The sequence below is a fragment of the Coregonus clupeaformis genome, chromosome 1 (genome assembly GCF_020615455.1).
Source record: "Coregonus clupeaformis isolate EN_2021a chromosome 1, ASM2061545v1, whole genome shotgun sequence".
In the NCBI taxonomy this organism is placed as follows: Eukaryota; Metazoa; Chordata; class Actinopteri; order Salmoniformes; family Salmonidae; genus Coregonus; species Coregonus clupeaformis.
Window position 1 is genome coordinate 51283936 of NC_059192.1, and position 18938 is coordinate 51302873.

General features: G+C 45.4%; 1 protein-coding gene across 1 annotated transcript in view; it reads left to right on the forward strand.

The window, feature by feature from the left end:
* The first annotated feature begins 9354 nt into the window (after nucleotides 1–9354).
* The window catches only part of LOC121570227 (ras guanyl-releasing protein 3), a 71921-nt gene continuing 62337 nt past the window's right edge, over nucleotides 9355–18938 (forward strand). The window contains exon 1 of the mRNA XM_041881712.2: nucleotides 9355–9786. The gene's annotated coding sequence lies outside the window, so the exon portion shown is untranslated. The remainder of the gene's footprint in view (nucleotides 9787–18938) is intronic.

The window sequence follows — 18938 nt, forward strand, 5'->3', positions numbered from 1 at the left end:
CCAGCACCGAGCAGAGGTGAACAGGTCCTTCAGTTTACTAAACGCCCTGTCCGCCTCAGCTGACCACTGCAACGCACCGGGCCCCCTTCAGCAGGGAGGTGATGGGAGCTGCCACCTGTCCAAAACCCCAGATAAACCTCCGGTAGTAATTGGCAAAACCCAAAAACCGCTGCACTTCCTTAACCGTGGTTGGAGTCTGCCAATTACGCACGGCTGAAACGCGGTCAATCTCCATCTCCACCCCTGACGCGGACAATCGATGGCCCAGGAAGGAGATGGACTCCTGGAAAAACAGACATTTCTCTGCCTTGACATACAAGTCATGCTCCAACAGCCTACCCAACACTCGACGCACCAGGGCTACATGCTCGGCTCGTGTAGAAGAGTAAACTAGTATGTCGTCAATATACACTACTACACCCTGCCCATGCAAATCCCGGAAGATCTCGTCCACAAAGGATTGGAAGACTGAAGGAGCATTCATTAACCCGCATGGCATGACGAGATACTCGTAGTGACCCGAGGTGGTACTAAATGCTGTCTTCCATTCATCTCCCTCCCTAATACGCACCAATTTGTATGCGCTCCTGAGATCCAGTTTTGTGAAGAAACGCGCTCTGTGTAATGATTCCGTCATACTCGCAATCAGAGGGAGTGGATAACTGTATTTCACAGTGATCTGATTGAGACTACGGTAATCAATACACGGGCGCAACCCACCATCCTTCTTCTTCACAAAAAATAAACTCGAGGACGCATGGGAAGTGGAGGGCCGTATGTATCCCTGTCTCAGAGACTCGGCTATGTATGTTTCCATAGCCACCTTCTCCTCTTGAGACAGAGGATACACATGACTACGTGGAAGTGCAGCACCTGCCTGGAGATCTATCGCACAATCCCCCTGTCTATGAGGTGGCAATCGCGTCGCCCTAGTCTTGCTGAACACTAGTGCCAAATCATCATACTCAGGAGGAATGTGCAGTGCGGGCAATTGGTTCGGACTCTCCACCGTGGTCGCCCATACGGAAACACCTAGACATCATCCAACACACTGGGCAGACCACTCCTTGAGAGCCCTCTGTTGCCACGAAATGGTGGGGTCATGGGCGATTAACCAAGGAAGCCCCAGCACCACGGGATACGCAGGAGAGTCAATCAGATATAACTGAATGAACTCCTCATGACCCCCCTGCGCCTTCATCTTTAGTGGCGCTGTGACCTCCCTAATCAACCCAGATCCCAACGGACGGCTATCTAAGGCATGAATCTGGAAAGGCACATCTACTGGTCGGAGGGAAATCCCTAACTTAACACAAAAATTACGATCAGTAAAATTCCCAGCTGCGCCTGAATCGACTAGCGCCTTATGCTGGGAATGAGATGCAACCTGGGGGAATACTACAGGTATACACATGTGACCAACAGAGCGCTCACCTGAAATGACTCCCCAGTGCGTGACCTGTTGCCTCGATCCCCTGGAGACCCTCCCCAGCACCGAACCGCAGTGTGTCCTCTACGGCCACAGTTGGTGCAGGGGACGGCCTCCCTCCAGATCTCTCTCCTCCTCTAGCGCCAGCACCCCCGAGCTCAATAGGGCTCGGCTTGGAGGTGCTGGGGGATGGAATGGACGGCCCCAACTCCGGACGTCCGCGGGTGGCCAGCAGGGTATCCAGACGGATTGACATGTACACCAACTGGTCGAAGGTTAAATTGGTGTCCCTGCAGGCCAACTCTCGTCGAACGTCCTCTCGCAGGCTGCACCGATAGTGGTCGATGAGGGCCCTCTCATTCCACCCCTCATCTGCCGCTAGAGTCCGGAAGTCCAGGGCGAACTCCTGTGCGCTCCTCTTCCCCTGTCGGAGGTGGAACAGACGCTCCCCCGCCGCTTTACCCTCTGGGGGATGATCGAAAACAGCCCTGAAGCGGCGGGAGAACTCCGCGTAGCTGATGGTGGCGGCGTCTATTCCCCTCCATTCGGCATTGGCCCACTCCAAAGCCTTGCCGGAGAGACAGGAGATGAGGGCGGAAACACTCTCGTATCCCGAGGGCGCCGGGTGTATGGTTGCCAGGTAGAGCTCCACCTGAAGGAGGAACCCCTGACACCCGGCTGCAGTGCCATCATATGCCCTCGGGAGCGAGAGCCAATCCCACTGGACTCCGGAGCTGGTATGATGGGGCTGGCCGATGGTGGTGGTACGGTAGGAGGAGGTGTGGGCAAGCCTCCTCTCTCCAATCGGCGCAGGGTGTTCATGACTTCTTGCATGGCGGCGCCGAGTTGCTGGATCATGGCGTCCTGGCTGCTGACCCGCTCCTCGAGTGACTCGGTCACCGCCGCTGCTGCTCCTGCTGACTCCATAGGTGGTGTGTTATTCTGTCAAGGTTCTGATGTGGATGCGGTGGTGGAGTCAAGCGCAGGACACAGAGGAATAGTCAAGACGACTTTACTAAATACCTCTTAAGGTACACACAAAATAACAGCCTCCAAAACACAAGAGGTGTAACAAATACGCGAGTGCGTAAATCCCACAAAAGCCAAAGACACAGAACCTAAACATACAAGACAGGCGGACAATAACACACAAAATGCAAACCTAATACAGGGGAACTTATAGGAGACATAATCAAGACAGAATACGAGACAGGTGCACCAACTAGACATAACTAAACAAACATCGAAAACATCAAGCGGTAGTAGCTAGTACTCCGGGGACGACGAACACCGAAGCCTGCCCGAGCAAGGAGGAGGAGCAGCCTCGGCGGTCTCCGTGACAAATCAATAGAAAGCTAGTTGCAATTTCAGTTTACTAGACCAGAAAAGACAGATCAAATATTAGAACATATATTATGGTTAAACTCAAATATACTAATTGATAAAAAAAGAGATATATATTTTTTGAAGAAAATAAATAAAAACGGTATAATCTTTGTAAATTATATCATAAATAGGACTGGTGGAGTTGTCACACATGCAGTTAATAAAAATATATGGAACTGTCTGCTCTATCCAAAATTACAACCAACTGATTGCAGCATTACCGCAAAATGGAGGCGGCAAGTGGAAAGGGGAGAAGGTAAGGCACTTTTCTGTCGGCCCTGCATTAAAGACCAAAATTGGCAAAAGAAAATTGTGATAATTTCTTTTTAAAAAGGCAGCCTAAGTATTGTTGTCCATTAGTTTACTCCAAAAGCCGAAGGGTGGTAGGGTTAGGGGAAAATAATAAAGAAGGATAATATATTAAATTAGTTTATTCCAATTAGCGGAGGGGTGGTAGGGTTAAGGGAAAATAATAAATAAATAAAATATATTTAAAAAAATATATATTTAAAATAATATATATATTTCTCACCCCCCCCAAAAAAAAAGATTGAGGGGAGGCCACCGAATTTTAGCTAGCGAACGTTCGCATTGCTAGCTATTTTTGACAAACTTTGCTAGCTAATGACAACATTGCCATCTGTCTAAAGTAAATTTGACGACATGATAATGCTGGCAAAGTTGTTTCCAACTAAATATTTGACTATTTTAGTAATGTCATCATATTTCCTGGCACTATAGTGTAATTTTGACTAAACAGTAGCTAGCCTCCATCCAGAATGACTGGGCTTATCACCACTTTAGGGCACCACTATGGCGCTGCCGGTAGAGGGCGGTTTGAGAACGTTCATAACAATGGCATGATGTGACCGACGGAGGTGTAACCAATGAATAGGCTGCAAAGGTGTAACTGGCACAGTTTGGTTCAGTTTTCCTGTCCACTGGCAAACGTGACAGGATTGACAGTAAGCCACAACATCCTGTTTCAGACAAGGCCTGAAGAAGTTACGCAAGATATGGTAATGCATCTTGTTGAACCCAAGATGGCCTGCAATACTACCATCGTGAGCCAACCTCAGTATCTCTTGTTGGAGTGTATCTGGAATGACAATTTGAGATACACTGGGCCAATTCTCTTGCCCAGAAGTACTGTGGGAAAGCCATTCCCTCGTCACAACACCATCTCTGTCAAAGTAACCCACACAAACTCCATCTCTGGATGTATCTCAGAAAAAAGAGGGGAGAGGGAAGCATCTGTTCTCTGTTCAGCAATCAGCTGCTTCCAAGACATCGAAGTGTCAACCGTAGGGACCCCTTCTTCTTTCAGTGGTCCTACCAACTCACTCACCTTTGGGGTTTTCAAAGAACAGGTAAACTCAGGAGGTTTACCGAAGTCAGGACCACATATAAACGTCCCAGACAGATCAATTATGGTGGGATTTTTCAGGGTGGCGTTGGGCCAGTAACCGAAAGGTCGCTGGTTAGAATCCTCAAGCTGGCAAGGTGGATAAATCTGCCATTCTGCCCTTGAGCAAAGCAGTTAACCCCCAACAACAACTGGGCGCTGATGATGTCGATTATGGCAGCCCCCCGCACCTCTCTGATTTAGAGGGGTTGGATTAAAATGCGGAAGTTACATTTCGGTTGAATACATTCAGTTGTGCAACTGACTAGGTATCCCCTTTCCCCTGCCTCCTCAACACTAGACTTGCTCTGGCAATCTTCTTAGACATAGCACATGTAACAGCACACGCTGGGAACACTCTAGGGTATTTCTCTGATAACCCATCAGTTTCCTCTACTCTGGGCACCTTACAAATTACATGATTTGGCACAACCATCACACCAGCCAAATCGTTGCCCAAAATGAGTGTGACCCCTTCACAGGTAGGCTAGGCCTCACTCCAATGACCACAGGAACAGAAACAAGATCAGACTCGAGTTCCACATTATACAAAGAAACTTCCATGCAGCCTACAGTTGAAGTCGGAAGTTTACATACACCAAATACATTTAAACTCAGTTTTTCACAATTCCTGACATTTAATCTCAGTAAAAAGTCCCTGTTTTAGGTCAGTTAGAATCACCACTTTCTTTTAAGAATGTGAAATGTCAGAATAATAGAATAATAGTAGAGAGAATTATTTATTTCAGCTTTTATTTATTTCATCACATTCCCAGTGGGTCAGAAGTTTGCATACACTCAATTAGTATTTGGTAGCATTGCCTTTAAATTGTTTAACTTGGGTCAAACGTTTCGGGTCGCCTTCCACAAGCTTCCCACAATAGGTTGGGTGAATTTTGGCCCATTCCTCCAGACAGAGCTGGTGTAACTGAGTCAGGTTTGTAGACCTCCTTGCTCGCACACGCTTTTTCAGTTCTGCCCACAAATTTTCGACAGGATTGAGGTCAGGGCTTTGTGATGGCCACTCCAATACCTTGACTTTGTTGACCTTAAGCCATTTTGCCACAACTTTGGAAGTATGCTTGTGGTCATTGTCCATTTGGAAGACCCATTTGCGACCAAGCTTTAACTTCCTGACTGATGTCTTGAGATGTTGCTTCAATATATCCACATAATTTTCCTTCCTCATGATGCCATCTATTTTGTGAAGTGCACTAGTCCCTTCTGCAGCAAAGCACAGCCACAGCATGATGCTGCCACCCCCGTGCTTCACGGTTGGGATGGTGTTCTTCGGCTTGCAAGCTTACCACTTTTTCCTCCAAATATAACGATGGTCATTATGGCCAAACAGTTCTATTTTTGTTTCATCAGACATTTATCCAAAAAGTACCATCTTTGTCCCCATGTGCAGTTGCAAACCGTAGTCTGGCTTTTTTATGGCGGTTTTGGAGCAGTGGCTTCTTCCTTGCTGAGCAGCCTTTCAGGTTATGTCGATATAGGACTCGTTTTACTGTGAATATAGATACTTTTGTACCTGTTTCCTCCAGCATCTTCACAAGGTCCTTTGCTGTTGTTCTGGGACTGATTTGCAATTTTCGCACCAAAGTACGTTTATCTCTAGGAGACAGAACGCGTCTCCTTTCTGAGCGGTATGACGGCTGCGTGGTCCCATGGTGTTTATACTTGTGTACTATTGTTTGTACAGATGAACATGGTACCTTCAGGCATTTGGAAATTGCTCCCAAGGATGAACCAGACTTGTGGAGATCTACAATTTTTTTTCTGAGGTCTTGGCTGATTTCTTTAGATTTTCCCATGATGTCAAGCAAAGAGTCACTGAGTTTGAAGGTAGGCCTTGAAATACATCCACAGGTACACCTCCAATTGACTCAAATGATGTCAATTAGCCTATCAGAAGCTTCTAAAGCCATGACATAATTTTCTGGAATTTTCCAAGCTGTTTAAAGGCACAGTCAACTTATTGTATGTAGACCTCTGAGCCACTGGAATAGTGATACAGTGAATTATAAGTGAAATAATCTGTAAACAATTGTTGGAAAAATTACTAGTGTCATGCACAAAGTAGATGTTCTAACCGACTTGCCAAAACTATAGTTTGTTAAAAAGAAATTTGTGGAGTGGTTGAAAAACAAGTTTTAATGACTCCAACCAAAGTGTATGTAAACTTCCGACTTCAACTGTATCTCCACGCCTTGAACTAAAACACTGTAACCAGTTGCTGAAGTGTCAGAAGGACTGGGCTGCCCCAGTGTCCCGCTGTTTCTTCACAGGCTGCTTAACAGCATCACCACTCTGCAGAGACACAAACCCGTCTGAAACAAAGGGTACATACAAATCTGATCCAAAATCTTGTTTAGGAGATAAACCAGTCCCAACCAGCGACTTAATGGGCTGGAGGGCTCCCACAAGAAGAAACAGCTTTTTCTCTCTCTTATTTTTCTGTTTCAACTTATGACACAATATGGCCTTTCTCACAGTAGTTTGGCCTTTCTCTTAACGACGAACTAGCGGAAACGAAGAACCAGTTTTCTGCCCATCCCTGTCTTTGGGCACTGGGGAAAAGACTGAAACCTTGTATTGGGAGGTGACTTCTCTGGATAGTCTTTTGTGTCGGGATCAGTAGGTAGTTTAATGTGTCAACACAAACTCATCTGCAAGGACTGCGGCTTTCTCAAGAGTGAGATCCTTGTGCTCATTAATGTAGGTAACAACCCTTTCATGAAGGCAATTCTTGAACCGCACAAGTAGTATGAGTGTGTTTAAACCCTCAAGGTCCTCGGCCTCTTGAGAAGCACACCACCGATCAAAAAGACCTGCTTGTTCCCTTGCGAATTCAACATGACTTTGCGACTCTCTTTCACAATTTATAGAACTGTTGTCTGTATGCCTCTGGGACCAACTCGTAAGCCCGAAGGATAGCAGCTTTAACAGTGTCATAATCTGAACTCTGATCAAGAGATAGAGTGGCGTACACGTTGAGCTTTTCCCACCAAAACACTTTGGAGGAGCAGCGACCAGATATTGTGTGGCCATTCTAGGGCCGTGGCAATCCGCTCAAATAGAGTCAAATATACATTGAAAGGCGGTATAAGCCGGATGTTCCGACCAAGATGGAACGCTGTTGAGGGTGCATGATGGCCTGAATGGATACGGAGTGCTTCCAGATCTAACTCTTTTAATCAAATGGCATGCTCTGACTCGAGTTCCCTTTTCTTTTACTCAAACTCTAATCTCTGTTGCTCCAATTTTTCCTGTAGTTCTACCCTCTTCAGTTGCACGTCTACAGGGTTTACTCTGCTACTTGTAGCACCCTTTTCATCATCCTCTCTCTCCAGGAGTATTTCCTTCTCTACCAAAACAGCATCGAGTAACTATTTGACAACTTATTTTGAATGGGCAGATGTCGTACTGATGTCATAATGCTTTGCAATGATGATCAGATTTGCCTTCTTACATTTCTCTAGTATCTCCCAAGTAGGGTTTTCCACAAATGCATCCATGTTTTTTTCTTTGCTTATTACATTTTCAAACTGATTTCACCAGTCTTATAACCCCCTTATGTTGGTTGTCAGTGACAAAAACGCTACAAAAAAATGTAGTCTAAAAAGACAATCTAAAGGAAAAGCCTACACCAATTTAGAATTGGGAGTAACAAATAATATGGACCAAACTAAACAGTTTGTCTACCTAAAGTGGAAGCACTATTGTGAGGTGTAGCTCTCCCAACATCTCCTCTCCAACCAACCTTACTGCTATTAGCCCATACAAGTGCATTGAATAACAGATTCACTACATGGAACAACAGATTTCTGGGGCAGCCCCAAAAAAATCTAAAGGAAGTTTGTTCTGAAGTGTCTGTCCTATATCTGAGAGGTATAAGACAGATCAGGAAAAATACATTGTACATATTATACCCCTTATTCTTGGCACTAATCAGTGTCCATATATACTGTACTTCCATTCATTTTTCAACTGGTACTGGGGGACCTTCAGACTAATCTTGTGAGGCCTGTGGGCGTCCTAGAGCACAACAACGACATGTACGTGTTCATAAGGGTCTCACCTTTCCACAGAGGGGTCTTATTAGTGTTTAGCTGTACCGACTTCAGACTAGTCCCAAGACGCTTGAGGGTCGTAGAGCAAAACGGAGAACACCATCGTGTTCGTGAGAGTCTCATCTTTCCATAGAGGGGTCATAAACACATCCTAACTAACGGGGTAACTTCAATCAGTGCTCGCCACCCCTAATCCGGACGTATTGAAATGGAGAGAAAAACCATAGCCTGTAACACCCTACAGATCAGTGGCTATCACTAACAGCTCTCATCTGTATCTGGGTTAGGTTCGTTTGCTCTGAGAGCCACTTGCAGTGGGCAGGTCTTGTCTGGACTGTAAACCTGTTATCCACCATGGCAAGGAAGACAGAAGTATCTTATCTGATTTATACAGCTCCTATTTGAACAGAACAGACTCTCTTTCTCAAATCCAAACCACATGGGATTATTAAACAGATTGGCTATGAAGGGACTAATGCTTGGCAGGCATGTGTGTGTGTGTGTGTGCTTGTTTGTATGTGCATGCCTGCTTGCGTACGTGTTTTTAAAATATGCGTAAAATGTGTGAGCATGCGTAAGTTCATGTATGGAGGAAGCATTTGATTGGCTGATACAACTCTACTCTTGCAGCCAGAACTGCTTCACATAGCTTCAAATGTCATGAGTGGGAGAGAGAGACTTGCACCAGACTCAGCCCCAAAGAGCGAGAGGAGAGATCTGAGAGAAAGTGTGAGAGCATTGATAGTGAGAAAGAGATGAGAGATGGTGTGAGAGCATTGATAGTGAGAAAGAGAGGAGAGATGGTGTGAGAGCATTGATAGTGAGAAAGAGAGGAGAGATGGTGTGAGAGCATTGATAGTGAGAAAGAGAGGAGAGATGGTGTGAGAGCATTGATAGTGAGAAAGAGAGGAGAGATGGTGTGAGAGCATTGATAGTGAGAAAGAGAGGAGAGATGGTGTGAGAGCATTGATAGTGAGAAAGAGAGGAGAGATTGTGTGTGTGTGTGTGTGTGTTTCAGCTGTAGTAGGCAGCCTAGCTGTTTGGAGAAGAAGGGGCTTTCTGTACCTTTGAGTGCCATGCATACAGGGACCTTTGAAATGTTTGGATCCTTTTTTGTGTGTGAGAGAGAGAGCAGAAATAGTGTGAGAGATTTGGTATGAGGAGAGTGAGCGCTCAGAGTGAGCGCTCAGAGTGTAGAGCACAGAGAAAAGGAGTGTGTTCAATAGAGTGTTCATTAGAGAAAGAGAGCGAGAGAGCAGGCACACAGACACAGCGGGCTGTGATCACATGCTTCTCTTCTTCACAGCATGCTGTTTTTGTTTAGCCTCTCCAGAGCAGCTGAGAGTGAGAGTCGCTCACACTGTCAGAGAGCACCGCACAGCATACAGTGCTGTCTAAGCTTGAGTGGAAAGTTTCCACAGCATGACCAGAGTCAGGACTCAACTACTCCTGTCCCACTGAGAGGAAGCCATACTGAAGAAGAGACAGAGGTAAGAACAATATGCTACTCAGCAAATTCAGCTCCAGCTGAGACTGGAGACTATCACTGTGTCTGTCATACTCAGCAACTGAGCTGTAATGCACACCAACAAAGGCTCTTTTCACCTGAATGTTGAAGTTGAGTAGAGACTTGAGGGAGACGGGTGAGAAAGGAGTGCAGTGTAATGTTGATGGAGGATAATTATTTGATTGAGAGGAGTTTGTGGAACAGGTGTTTTTGGATAGTGTGTTTCCTATAGGAAATAGGGTGGAAATCCCGCCCCTTTATTTGTTAATGAGCTCTGGAAATTAGTTGCTACCATTGCAGTGACTTTTAACTCTGCCAAAATATGACCAAGTGTCAGTCTGAGGCACGTAGAGAGATGCACTACTTTAATTTAGCCTCAAGGCCGGTCTGATAAGCAGTGTTGCAAATGAGGTGGTATTTGGTGTGAGCGTGTGTCCGTGTATGTTTGCAAGCATGAACTTTTGTAAAAAAAAAAAAGTGTGTGTGTGTGTTGATGTATACTGAACAAAAATATAAACGAAACACGTAAACTGTTGGTCCTATTTTTCATGAGCCGAAATAAAAGATCCCAGAAAATTTCCATATGCACAAAAAGCTTATTTATCTCAAATGTTGTGCACAAATGTGTTTACATCCATGTTAGTGAGCATTTCTCCTTTGCCAAGATAATCCATCCACCTGACAGGTGTGGCATATCAATAAGTATTTCTGTCTGTAATAAAGCCCTTTTGTGGGGAAAAACTCATTCTGATTGGCTGGGCCTGGCTCCCCAGTGGGTGGACCTGGCTCCCGAGTGGGTGGGCCTACGCCTTCCCAGGCCCACCCATGGCTGCGCCTCTCCCCAGTCGTGAAATCCATAGATTAGGGCCTAATTTATTTATTTCAATTGACTGATTTCCTTCTCTGAACTGTAACTCAGTAAAATCTTTGAAATTGTTGCATGTTGCGTTTATATTTTTTTGTTCAGTATATATACTGTATGTGTGTGTGTGTCCATCCAGTAAATCTAGCTGGGCACGATGCCAGCATTCCCATGGCGTGTGTTTGGAGCGTGACGTATGACATCACAGAGGGGTGGCTCCCTGACAGCCTGTCATCACTCATTGAGATTTATGAAAGGACATTAATTTAATAAAAGGTAGTTAAACATGTGGGGGTTGTGGGGGGTGCGGCAACTTACCTACAGTAAAGATGATCACACATCTTGCAAACAAGCTGTCCTTCCTTAATCAACATAAAGGATGCTAAAACAGTATAGTAGTTTAATTAAGTTAGTGGTATGCGTGTAATCTTTCTCTCTGATTGCACCGGAGAAGATGGCTGCCGTTTTACAGCCCTCTAACCAATTGTACTATTAGGTGTGTTTTTTCGCGTTATTTGTAATTGATTCTATACATAATGTTTCTGCCACCGTCTCTTATGACCAAAAAGAGCTTCTGGATATCAGGACAGCGATTACTCACCTCGTATTGGACAACGTTTTTTTCTTCAACGAGTCGGACGCAAAGGATATTCTACAGACACCCTACAAGGCCCAAATCCCCGTCATTCGCATGAGAAAGAGACAGAGATATCGTGGACGTAGGTCGGGGTGCCTTGTAAGGATCTGATGGCGAGTGAGTAAACTGCCTCTTCCATCAATCCTATTAGCCAATGTTCAATCATTTGAAAATAAATTGGATGACCTAAGATCAAGGTTATCCTACCAACTGTAATATCTTATGTTTCACCGAGTCGTGGCTGAACGACGACATGGATAACATACAGCTGACGGGATATACGCTACATCTGCAGGATAGAACGGCTGACTCCAGTTAGACAAGCGGTGGCGGTCTGTGTATATTTGTAAACAACAGCTGGTAAATAAAATCTAATACTAAGGAAGTCTCGAGGTTTTGCTCGCCTGAGGTAGAGTTTCTCATGAAAAGCTGTAGACCACATTATTTACCAAGTGAGTTTTCATCTATATTTTTCATAGCTGTCTATTTACCACCACAAACCGATGCTGGCACTAAGATTGCACTAAATGAGCTGTATAAGGCCATAAGTAAACAGGAAAACGCACATCCAGAGGCAGTGCTCCTAGTGGCTGGGGACTTTAATGCAGGGAAACTTAAATCCATTCTACCTAACTTCTACCAGCATGTTAAATGTGCAACCAGAGGAAAGAAAACTCTAGACCACCTTTACTCCACACACAGAGACGCATACAAAGCTCTCCCTCGCCCTCCATTTGGCAAATCTGACCATAACTCTATCCTCCTGATTCCTGCTTATAAGCAAAAACTAAAGCAGGAAGCACCAGTGACTCGGTTAATAAGGAAGTGGTCAGATGACGCAGATGCTAAGCTACAGGACTGTTTTGCTAGCACAGACTGGAATATGTTCCGGGATTCTTCCAATAGCATTGAGGAGTACACCACATCAGTCACTGGCTTCATCAATAAGTGCATCGATGACGTTGTCCCCACAGTGACCGTACGTACATACCCCAACCAGAAGCCATGGATTACAGGCAACATCCACACTGAGCTAAACGGTAGAGCTGCCGCTTTCAAGGAGCGGGACTCTAACCTGGACGATTATAAGAAATCCCGCTATGCCCTCTGACGAACCATCAAACAGGCAAAGAGTCAATACAGGACTAAGATTGAACCGTACTACACCGGCTCCGACACTCGTCAGATGTGGCAGGGCTTGTAAACTATTACAGACTACAAAGGGAAGCACAGCCGCGAGCTGCCCAGTGACACAAGCCTACCAGACGAGCTAAATCACTTCTATGCTCGCTTCGAGGCAAGCAACACTGAAGCATGCATGAGAGCATCAGCTGTTCTGGATGACTATGTGATCACGCTCTCCGTAGCCGATGTGAGTAAGACTTTTAAGCAGGTCAACATTCATAAGGCCGCAGGGCCAGATGGATTACCAGGACGTGTAGTCCGAGCATGCGCTGACCAACTGGCAAGTATCTTCACTGACATTTTCAACATGTCCCTGACTGAGTCTGTAATACCAACATGTTTCAAGCAGACCACCATAGTCCCTGTGCCCAAGATCACTAAGATAATCTTCCTAAATGACTACCGACCTGTAGCACTCACGTCTGTAGCCATGAAGTGCTTTGAAAGGCTGGTCATGGCTCACATCAACACCATTATCACAGAAACCCTAGAACCACTCCAATTTGCATACCGCCCCAACAGATCCACAGATGATGCAATCTCTATTGCACTCCACACTGCCCTTTACCACCTGGACAAGAGGAACACCTATGTGAGAATGCTCTTCATTGACTACAGCTCAGCGTTCAACACCATAGTGCCCTCAAGGCTCATCACTAAGGTAAGGACCCTGGGACTAAACACCTCCCTCTGCAACTTGATCCTGGACTTCCTGACGGGCCGCCCCCCAGGTGGTAAGGGTAGGTAACAACACATCTGCCACGCTGATACTCAACACAAATCAAATTGTATTTGTCACATACACGTGTTTAGCAGATATTATTGCGGGTGTAGCGAAATGCTTGTGCTTCTAGCTCCGACAGTGCAGTAATATCTAACACGTAATATCTAACAATTTCACAACATATACTTGTACACCATCATTACGTTTTCTGACGACACAACAGTGGTAGGCCTGATCACCGACAACGATGAGACAGCCTATAGGGAGGAGGTCAGAGACCTGGCTGTGTGGTGCCAGGATAACAACCTCTCCCTCAACGTGATCAAGACAAAGGAGATGATTGTGGACTACAGGGAAAAAAAGAGGACTGAGCACGCCCCCATTCTCATCGACAGGGCTGTAGTGGAACAGGTTGAGAGCTTCAAGTTCCTTGGTTTCCACATCACCAACAAACTATCATGGTCCAAACACACCAAGACAGTTGTGAAGAGGGCACGACAAAGCCTATTACCCCTCAGGAGACTGAAAAGATTTGGCATGGGTCCTCAGATCCTCAAAAAGTTATACAGCTGCACCATCGAAAGCATCCTGAGTGGTTGCATCACCGCCTGGTATGACAACTGCTCGGCGTCTGACTGCAAGGCACTACAGAGAGTAGTGCGTGCGGCCCAGTACATCATTGGGGCCAAGCTTCCTGCCATCCAGGACCTCTATACCAGGCGGTGTCAGAGGAAGGCCCTAAAAATTGTCAAAGACTCCAGCCACCCTAGTCATAGACTGTTCTCTCTGCTACCACATGGCAAGCGGTACCGGAGCACCAAGTCTAGGTCCAAAAGGCTTCTGAACAGCTTCTACCCCCAATTCATAAGACTCCTGAACAGCTAATCATGGCTACCTGGTTATCTCCCTCTCTCTCTCTGTCTCTCACACACACACAGGGGCGTCATGCACCCATCGACACTGACGTAGCATATCTTCGCTCCGTGGTGCACCTCGGAAGGAACCACTTACTAGGGAGAATGGGGGGTACTCTTTGCGTGGTCAGTGTGCCCCCTCTGCAAAATACCACAGACAGATCTTTTTATAAATAATGATGATAAAATGTGGACTTAAAAATGAAGTTTAATACTTAATTTAACATAAAAAATAAAATAAAATAAAAGACAAATCTGAGGGGAAACGTTCCCTTGTGGCCCCTATGGGCATGAGGCACGCGCGCGCACACACACACACACACACACACACACCTCTCTTCTCTCTCTCTATCGCTCTCATTATTTTCTCCCTCACACACTCCTCTCTCTTTCCCTGTCCTTCCTTCTGTCTCCAGCAAGGCTACACAGATTGTTATTTGCAGAGTGGCCTCGGGCCGGGGCTTTTGTTTCCAGTAAACCCTGGGGCTATTTATAGTGTGTTTCCGTGTGTCTGTGTCTGTGTCTGTGTGTGTGTCTGTGTGTGTGAATGTGCGTGCGTGGATTGGTAGCGCTCACTCGCTCCACACTTACGGGGGTGTCTGTGTTTCACTGACTGTGCCGACAGAGAACTTGACAGAGGGAGACTCCAGTTGGGAGCGGTGTAGGTAGCACATAGGGTGGCAGTTAGGGGAGTGGTCTGTTACTCTGGAAGGCAGGGATTAATGGGTTTTAAGGGCAGTGTGTGAGTGGTGCAATACTTCCTGGACAATATTAAGAACATGCTAGAACGAATAAGAATGTTTATACTTAGAAGACTGGTAGTTTGAAGTTGTGGCTTTCTACACTGTCTCTTTATACTTGCTGATGTCTAGTTTAACTGGCCTCTGACCTATATATTTATAGTTTTCTGTGGAATTGTCCAGTCAGACAGTACTCTTCCACAAAATAAATATTTCATTGTTTTTCTCTGCTTGTCCATGAATACCCCCTTGGAAAATTCATTGAGGCCCTCTAGGGTCCGGGCCCCCCTGGTTGAGAATCCCTTTTCTAGGGGGTCTGAGGAGTGTGCTTGTGCACGTGCCAGTTCTGCCACCATTTGATAGGAGGAGACAGGGAGAAATATCCCCACCACTACCCCCCCACCACCACGTATGACATTTGTGTTAAAGCAAAAAACACTTAGTCTCCCACCCCAGACACCAGTGGGCCATGTTTAAGAACCTTTGTTTACAGGTAGCTGCTCGCCACAACTAATGTGAAATAACCAGCGTTCCCACAATGCAACACATTATCCTGTGTGTTGTCCACCTCCTCTCTCTGAGACAATCCCACTGGATCAGTAGGAAAACTCCCCATCGCTGGAAACACATGATTTTTTGGTTGATGCCATTTTCTGTTTGTTGCCAAACGCTCTGAAATTGAGCGAGCTTGAAACATTGATGTATCTTGACAAGAGAACCAAATACATAATGAAGACTTGCATACATTAATCATACCCTTGTAAGTCTAAGATGCTACATAATAGATTAAGTGAACTACACGACACAACAGTGGGACCTACTGTACAACAATGCTTTTCAAAACAAGAATAACTTATAATGATACAGAAGACTACAGAGTGATTTAGAAGAGGAAGGACAGGTGACAACATTGGGCTCTATTCAATCCATATCGCGGAAGTTCAGCGTTACAGCTTGATTGAAATTTAAAGGCAATGTTCCAGCGTTAGCAGAGACTGCATTTACGGTAAACGCTGCATATGTCGGCTTAATTGGATATTACCTTTACATTTATATCACGCAATCTATAACGCTTCAGCGGATACAGATTGAATAGAGCCCATTGTTGTTTGTAACATTTTGAAAATGTCAAAAAGTCCAAAACTGGGTAAATCTATTTGTCATAGTCACAGAGACAAATGTTGTGGGTTTTTGATTTAAGGAATGATATTCTGTTGGGCCAGATTAACTGCACTAAAGGGCAGAGACATTAATCATTAGTAATAATTTTAGCAAGATTTCCATTCCCAAGAAAACCATAGCCATCAATACACTCTTCTTGGAGAAGAAATGATCCTACTTGATAGAATAGTTGACCACAAGTATTAGAGGAATACGACTAATCATACAGTAGTTAAAACAACACCTTTGTTTCTCCATACGTGAATGAATGCTAGTGTGGAAAAGTCACACGTTGCCTCAATATTGTCTCTTTATTTAAAAAGGCTACATGCAAGTGGTAATGCAGAGTTAATGGCCAGATGTTCTGTAGAAGCCCATGATCCATTGTTGCGTGTTACTTACATGTCCAAGCGGCAGGATATGCAGTATTTGTTTTTGTTTAGGGGATTTTTTTTTTCTCATGAGGAGACAAAACAATGTGTGCAGCATCAGAGGGGGCTGGGTTGGCAGCATTCTCACACACACACTTAAGTTGACTGAACACGAATGGGCCTGGACCATGCTGCCTCTGTCTTTGCTGCTCCAGAGATGGGGATTTGATTGGACTCCTATTGCTGAGGGCCATATAGTTTCATATCCCCCCCTGCTTTGAGTGAAAGCAGACATCTGTTAGTAAGGGTGAGTTCTCAGAGAGAGAGACTCTTATAGTGACACATTTCCTGCCCTGCTCTATTCCACTTTACCTTGTGTGGGCCCTATTTTTTGTCCAGCTCAGGGAAACAGTCAGGTAGAGGCAGGAAAACTAAGTTCAGAAAGAATAGGAGGAAGTCTACTTGCCATATAGACAAAAGATCTGCGGTCTAGCAGGAGTGAGCTGCTGCGCTGTACAAGGAGAGCGAAGGATACAATAGAAGTGGGTCAGCCACAGAAAAGACCAGAGAAGATACAAAGTACTGGAGCAGTATGCTGGTGTTTCCAGTGAATGGATCTGCGTAGGAGCGGGCCTTAGGTGGATTTGAGTCTCCCAATCAGAGGCCATGTGTGGAAGGTGGTGGATACAAGTGGTAGGACCTGACTGTTCTTCCTTAGGTAGGTGGAGTAATGCTAGAGGAAAGTTACAACCTCAGCTCCAACAGAACTGCAGGTCTTTGGCTCTTCGCTTTGTTTTTGGGTCTTGTTGTAGCCCAACTGTGTTCACAGTTTCTTGCACTGTTGTATGAATGCTCAGACCCTCAAGCAACTGCGGCCCCTCATGAGTTCAGATTCTTTGTGTCCCCCACCCCCATCAACATTGCCCATCCCTGTGTTAGACTGTAGATGCTGTGTTGTTGAGCTATGTACAGTATCTGAGGACTGCTAAGGTTTATGCTTTCAAAATGGTGGGGTTTTATTTATGGATGATAGGTTTGTACTGGTTACCTTAATTGGCTGGTATAATACGACTCCATTTGAACATTAATGTTTTGAGAATTTTTTTTGCTAATGAGCTACATGTTTGAGCCTTGAATCAGTACAAGCTGAGCGAGCGCTATGCTCCGAATGTGGACCCCGATACCGGGGGAATGACGTTGCCTGAGATAAGAAGGGGTGTACTTTGAGATTCCATCGATCTGCCGCTTCCGCACTCCCACACTGCATAACAAGACATTGAATATATCTTTAAGCATCGTCAAATGTATAATTATGCTGTAGATGATGTATTCAACCACCCAAACATATCAAAGATGCAGTCGTCCTTCTGAACTGAGCTGCAGGACAGGAAGGAAACTGCTACGGGATGTCACCATCAGGCCATTGGTGATTTTAAAACAGCTAGAGTTCAATGGCTGTGATGGGAGAGAACTGAGGATGGATCGACAACATTGTAGTGACTCCACAATAAAGACCTAAGTGACAGAGTGAAAAGAAGAATACAAATACAGTGGGGAGAACAAGTATTTGATACACTGCAGATTTTGCAGGTTTTCCTACTTACAAAGCATGTAGAGGTCTGTAATTTTTATCATAGGTACACTTCAAAATCACATTGTATGATTTTTAAGTAATTCATTTGCATTTTATCAGAAAAGCAGCACTTAATATTTGGTACAGAAACCTTTGTTTGCAATTACAGAGATCATACGTTTCCTGTTGGTCTTGACCAGGTTTGCACACACTGCAGCAGGGATTTTGGCCCACTCCTCCATACAGACCTTCTCCAGATCCTTCAGGTTTCGGGGCTGTCGCTGGGCAATACGGACTTTCAGCTCCCTCCAAAGATTTTCTATTGGGTTCAGGTCTGGAAACTGGCTAGGCCACTCCAGGACCTTGAGATGCTTCTTACGGAGCCACTCCTTAGTTACCCTGGCTGTGTGTTTCGCGTCGTTGTCATGCTGGAAGACCCAGCCACGACCCATCTTCAATGCTCTTACTGAGGGAAGGAGGTTGTTGGCCAAGATCTCGCGATACATGGCCCCATCCATCCTCCCCTCAATACGGTGCAGTCGTCCTGTCCCCTTTGCAGAAAAGCATCCCCAAAGAATGATGTTTCCACCTCCATGCTTCACGGTTGGGATGGTGTTCTTGGGGTTGTACTCATCCTTCTTCCTCCAAACATGGCGAGTGGAGTTTAGACCAGAAAGCTCTATTTTTGTCTCATCAGACCACTTGACCTTCTCCCATTCCTCCTCTGGATCATCCAGATGGTCATTGGAAAACTTCAGACGGGCCTGGACATGCGCTGGCTTGAGCAGGGGGACCTTGCGTGCGCTGCAGGATTTTAATCCATGACGGCGTAGTGTGTTACTAATGGTTTTCTTTGAGACTGTGGTCCCAGCTCTCTTCAGGTCATTGACCAGGTCCTGCCGTGTAGTTCTGGGCTGATCCCTCACCTTCCTCATGATCATTGATGCCCCACGAGGTGAGATCTTGCA